This window comes from Ostrea edulis, chromosome 10 (genome assembly GCF_947568905.1).
Source record: "Ostrea edulis chromosome 10, xbOstEdul1.1, whole genome shotgun sequence".
Classification (NCBI taxonomy): domain Eukaryota; kingdom Metazoa; phylum Mollusca; class Bivalvia; order Ostreida; family Ostreidae; genus Ostrea; species Ostrea edulis.
This window is the reverse complement of record NC_079173.1, coordinates 10444111-10450872: the sequence shown is the minus strand read 5'-3', so window position 1 is coordinate 10450872 and position 6762 is coordinate 10444111. Positions and strand designations below refer to the sequence as shown.

At 36.1% G+C, this 6762-nt stretch overlaps 1 long non-coding RNA gene across 1 annotated transcript; it reads right to left on the bottom strand.

The window, feature by feature from the left end:
- Positions 1–3046: 3046 nt before the first annotated feature.
- Positions 3047–5287, bottom strand: LOC125666781 (uncharacterized). The gene is made up of 2 exons (XR_007366855.2): positions 5030–5287; positions 3047–3885 (listed from the first exon to the last, which is right to left on the bottom strand). It is a non-coding gene; the product is annotated as an uncharacterized LOC125666781 (long non-coding RNA).
- Positions 5288–6762: the final 1475 nt, after the last annotated feature.

Below are 6762 nucleotides of genomic sequence, written 5' to 3'. Positions count from 1 at the left end.
TGTCCTCACAACTTTTGTCAAATGGTTAAATATTGTCCCCACCATACACGCTCTCTCTCTCTCTCTCTCTCTCTCTCTCTCTCTCTCTCTCTCTCTCAATGTCTATAGAAGAGAATACACGGATATGTTATTATGAAGGGAAAATGCACTGTCTTAGATATACCTGTCCTCACAACTTCTGTCATATGGTTATAAAAATTGTCCTCACTTTACACGTTTTACCACCCTCTCTCTTTTTCTCTCTCTCTTTCTCTCTCTCTCTCTCTCTCTCTCTCTCTCTCTCTCTCTCTCTCTCTCTCTCTCTCTCTCTCTCTCTCTCTCTCTCTCTCTTCTCTCTCTCTCTCTCTCTCTTTCTCTCTCTCTCCAGGACAATGTTATTAAAGTTAGCAGTTTCAATAACTAGATAAAGACAATCACATGAAGCAACATAAAGGATAATAAGGATCATCAAAAAATGAGAATTTACACCTCGATAAATCCGAAAACGCGGTGTGTTCATACGTACCGGGAAACAAATAACATAGTGCGGGGAAACTATTCAAATTTAGAATTTGCACCTTTATTCAATATGTAAGTAAAATATCCGGAGTTTACACATCGACAAATTCTTCAAAAAGAATGTTTGATCCTATAACGTTTCACGTTATGACACGAAAGTTAGGCGTTTATTCGCGTACGTTATATGTAACGCGATTTTTTTCCTCTCAACAATCAAAATGAGCTCAATGGGATTTCGTATGCCTTGGCGTTAGCCGGCGAGAAGAGTACGTCGCAGTTATTTTCAATAATGAAATACATGTATATTTTTTAAAGATATATTTCCATAAATTACTTTTATTTCTGTCTGATTACCAGCCAACGTACTAGTATATATACAATTGTATATATTTATCAAGATTAATTTGCATATTGCTGGCCGTAGAAACAGAAAGGTGGGGGTATAGAGGTCCCACTTTTTAAAAAAATAAATTGAGTGTCTCCCCCCCCCCCCCCCCCCCACCACCACCACACACACACACTCACACTCACGCGCAAGATGAAAGTTATGAATAAAAAGCATGGGATAAGAAAAGGATAGAAAAGACCCGCCCCCACTGTAGGAAATAGAAAATGGTAAGAATCTTTTTGAGACAGTCAAGGCAGAGGACACCCCCCCCCCCACCACCACCACCACCACCATTAATGAAAATGAAGTTGGGTGGGGAAAAAATTTAAGGCAGTCGTTGTAGATTATACCCACAACCTACGAATTGTTCACATTTGCCTCACTATCATGTGGAAATGACTACATACATGTATCATTACAGTTGGCAAGGACTTCTACCAACAACAAAAAAAAAACAACAACCCAAAACAACCAACATGCCCATTTAAAGTGCGTACAACCCCCCCCCCCCCCCCCCCCCCCGTTTCAAAAGTGATGACGTTTGTCTGCATTATTCATATCTGCATCAGAAGAACTATATCTACATAATGCGAACTATATCTCATTTTGTAACTCATCAACTGACATTAAACTTTTTGTTGAATATAGGAATACCTTAGTGAAACATTGTGAACATTAAAAAATGGGGGGGGGGTGTTGTGTTTGAAAATATTCAGTTCAAATCGTGTCCATGTCGTTTTAAAGGTATGGACAGAGTACACCCCCCCCCCCCAAAAAAAAAAAAAAAATTAACTTGTTGAATCTGCTAAGATAATGGATTGTTTTATTGATTATTTGTTTTACTTTAATATTTGTAAATATAAAATTGTATTTATTAAATGTGTGTGTTAAAAATAATGTTTTTAGATGCTGAGGACGATATACACCAAAGTTAACGGGTTAGACTTTTCGCATTGGATTTGAGATTGCATGGTTCAGTAGTTATCGCTAAATGAATTAGTTGATAATTCATATGGGGAGACTGAACTTGTATTAATTCCATTGAGCTAAGATCCTGCAACTATAAGGGTTACCCCGAATACCGGAAAATCATAAATATCATAACAAAAGAAATAAATGTGATGATAATACCAAAAATGGCTACAGCGAAGGTGCCAATCGAGAATCTTGGAATGTAGGCCTGATCTGGTTATGGAGGTCATAATTAGTACAAACTCGTCTCGATATTGCATATATACTTGATGCTTTCAGAATCTTATTTGTAACAAATTGTAGCATTACTGTTATTTTGAAGATTTTCTGTATCAGTAGGTCAAGGTCCCGCAGCATGAAATACAGGACTACAATATGGACAAACTTGTTAACTTAATTAATTTACATACGCATGTTTGCAAAGTTCTTTAGATAAAAAAAAAAAATAAAATACCTATTCACTTTTTTCATGAGAGTATGAACTGCAACGTATCATGCCGGTATGCTTTTCATGAAGCGCTAACGTTCCGGCGTCGCTTTCCATACCCTCTGACATGCATCATACACATTGATTAGAATATGGGTAAAAGCATTTGAATATAATGTTTTAAAATTTGACGTCCCATATGGTCCATAAATTCTTGCCCGCGCATGTAAAGAACCATCTTATCCTCTATTTGAAAATGGTGATATCGTCTATCGTTATTCTTTCTTTCTTTTTAGTCTGTTGGGTTGAAAATGGTCCATTGAGTCTTGAAACGAGGTCGAAAAACGATGTTTACCTGTTGTTATTTTTTAGATTTTTATGGATTCTTCTTCGAAAGCCAGAGGGTTTCGGTCCACTCCGCTATCCATGGCCAGGGAGTGGGCCGAAAACCTTTGGCTTGTGAAGATGAGATGGGTCTTCATAGTTACGGCACCATTCCTAGCAGCTGCCACGATTCGATTTATAGTTAAACATGCAGTTAGGATAAAAATAACTGTTATACATGTAGTTATGGTCTGGCACAATCGTAACTACTCGGCTATTTCCGTAACCGCAAATGAATTCGTCTTACCAGTTACGGAAAAAGACGAGCGCGTGATCCGATTGGGTCTGGCAAATACAATGGGGTTGTTGTTGTTGTTGTTGTTATGAAAACGATGCACATAAGTAAACAAGCGAGATTAATAAAAATGAAAATCAAGTTGTTCTAAATATTTATTAACATGAAATCTCTGCCAATAGCTTTCATAAATGTTTCGAGGTCATCATAGGAAATCCGGGTTGTGAATCGTCCATCAAGTGGATGAAAGTTCAGAGAAGTTTCTTGCGCGAGACTTTGGGCAAAAACTACCCTCACATTTTCAGTTGATTTAAAAAACAAGGAAAACGGAGTGCCAACATTCACTTTCATGATATTTTTCAGTTCTCTATGACTTGCGAAAGAGAAATTGCGGTAAGCATTAACTAGTTTCTTCAGAACTTTTAAATCTAAAACAGAATCCTCTTTATAAACAATCAGATAAAACACCCCCTTTCTGTCCTTTAAAAACAAATTTTTACAGTACGTTGTCGGCAGCTCATCCTTTCTTTCGGTCTTCTCGGAATATCTCACCGTTTCTATGGCAATCTCGAGATCATCTAAAATACGAAGTAATGCCACAGCGTGGAGGTTTCTTATCTTTGAGGCCAAAGTGAAACGACCGTCTCGGGCAAGGTGGGAGAAGGACGTTACCCCGGGCAACAAAGCCCGGGCATACGCCTTCAACACTGGAGTCGCCATTTTTGCGGTTGGTTTTCTGGCAGGATCGAACTCCTGCCATTTTAGCAAATTATGGTCGGATATAAGCGACCTCAATTCTTTTTTTCACATTCTTTTCTGCAGCTTCTTTTTCCTTTTTCTCCTCATGGCTTCTTGTTTAATTTGCTTTTTCAATCACTCTTTTTTTCCTTTTATGCAAGCTATTGATTGCATGTTTAATGCTAAAGAATGGCTTCCTTTGTCCAGTTCTTGATTTTTCTTTACAGTTCCATTTGAATATTCCTGTCAGCAAAAAGAAATATCAAAAATATTAATGAAATGAATTTACTGGAATAATTAAATATCGGTATAGCATTTAGTAATAAAACAAATCATTGACTTTAACTAAAAATTACCAACGACACCAACAATTAATATTAAATTATGAAATTGTCAAAACGAGACGAATCGTCCTTCGCAGGTCGATAGAATGATGAATTGAATAAATCAGAGACGGATCCAGGAATTTCGGTTGGGGGGGGGGGGCACAACTTTTTGAGGCTGGAGGTCTGGGGGCCGCCTTAATTCAGACCTCTATGCAGTGGGTCCAGGACGAAGCCGTAGTGGAGACCCAGGGGGAAAACTCCCGGAAGCTCCTGGATTTTATTGATTTTATGGGGCTATCTAAAACAAGTTTCCCGTGCAGTCACTTTTACTATTTTCTCTCATTTTTGATAAGGCAAAATTAATAAAATTACGCAAATTTTAAGGGTTTTTGGTAAAAAAAAAAAAAAAAAAAAAAAAAAAAAAAAGTAAGCTATCCCAATAAAAGTAATTAAATGAATATAAAAAGATTTTGTCATTTATTTCTCCGAGAGTGGAAGAAATGATTGCTTCTTCTATCGTTTACATTTTTCAAAACAAGAGACCACGATTTACCTCATCTTCGCTAGCCAAGGGTTTATGTCCCTCGTAAACCTTTGGCTAGCGAAGATGGATCTACTTTAAATTTGAAAATTTTAAAGTGGGGGGGGGGGACGGATGCGCCCCCTTAAATCCGCCACTGTAAAGAGTAACACACGTATATACACTGTAGTATAGTACACTCGACTAATTTCTTCAGGAGTATATCCCGAAGAATTGAACAAGAGGGTATATGTAATTTTTCTCGCAGTACTCCATATTTCTAGCGAGGAATTCCTTGTTTTTGAGGGTGGGGGAAAATATGTACATGTATAATATATATATATATATATATATATATATATATATATATATAATGTATATAACATATATGTATATAATATATGTTCTGTTTATCAACCCACTTTGGATAAATTTCTGTATCCGCCCCCCGATTCCAAAGTACACACTGTACACATGTCTGCGCCACAACTTAACTCTAAACTTAATAATACATTGTCCTTATAACTTATAAGAAACTTACCTTAGGCTCATTCTATCGGCCTATTTAATTCTCAAAACATGTGGAGTGTTTCCATTTACAAACAGACAGAATACATGATTTTCCCACCGTCGAAGTATAAATGTACACGTATAATTTACATGTTAATCATAATGTACTCAGCAGTCATACATGTACAAATACTACTACCTGGATACCGTTACCTACTCCTTTTAAATACCTACCGTTTTATTTATAGATACATTACACGTTTTATTTCAAGCTGTTGCATCAGAAAGGGAACGACAACTCCTACATACTGTCCGGAGCGGATCTAAAGTTTGATTTATTGGTACAAATATGACACATGCCAATTTTTTTAGAATTCAATGTTGTACTGTATGATGCTCTCTCTCTCTCTCTCTCTCTCTCTCTCTCTCTCTGCGTGTTTTCTATACTACCTGTATATTATACACTGTACATCACTTTTGACCATTCAGGGGCATGTACAATTTTAACAATAAGATTCAATATAAATACTTGCATTTTCGCCATAGGGGATTGTCTTCCGGATTGTGGAAAATTATTAGGAAAAAAAAAGAAGGAAATATGAATCCTCTTTAAAATCTCCCTTTGAAGTCGTTTTGATAACAACGCCAACCCGTTTTTGGTACACAGTGGCGGAATTGAAGGGGGGGGGGGGGGGGCAGTCGGAGCGCTCCCTCTTCCCCTAAAATTTTCAAAGAGCTAGAGCCACGAAAGGTCAAAATCGGCCTGTATTTTTATGAAAAATTATCTGAAACTTAACAAACAAATATTGCACTAAATATTGTCAATATACATCGTAGTAAATATATTCATATCAAAATGTTAATTCTGTGACGTCATAACTGTGCCGTAGATGTCATAACACGTGACGTTTGCACATTTTTCTCTAAAAATGACAAATTTTGGAACTTTGATTCAAAATTTCAGTTTGGCCACATTCAACGAACAAATTAAAAATTCTGACATGGGTAAAGAAATGAAAACTGCACAAATGAATGTTGGATTCAATTTGTTCGATGACAGTGGCCATACGTAAATTTCTTGTTTTAGGTCTTTCACAAACATAATTTATCGAATGATGATAGTTTCTCATTTAAAAAATAGACGTGTCTTTATAAAACATTATAAAATGATAGATTTTCACATAGGATCTGAAAGCATAATTATATCCCAATTATTTTGAAAAGTTTTATGTACATCTATGATCGAGGAATGAAATATAGATTTCGGATGATCATTGTCGAATTATGTGATGACAATAATCAGTTCAACATTGATATTTGGACAGTGTATGTCTTTGCTTTTAGGTCCAATTTGTCTCAAATGTTGAATATGCTAATAAAATAATTAAAAGACACCAATTATCTTCTTGTGGTCTTTTTATTTCGCCGATACATTGCTGTTTAACTGTCACATAAATGTAAACATGAAAGCGCTCTACAATCATAGGGAGATAATTCGATCAACATAGCATTTGTATTGAGCTTATTTTACTACGAGCAATAACGTAAACCATGACGATATTTGGACAATGAGTTGTCTGAATACACAATATTTTTCTGTATAAAACTTTTCGTGGTTGTAATCTTGCTCATATCGAAATTAATTAAATAGTTGTTGTTATAATTTATAAAATCAAAACCGTAAACGGACCGGATTCAGCGGCACGAATTTTTAAAACAACAATTCCTCCAGAATTCCAGAGTTAATAGGTAAGCGATTACAGT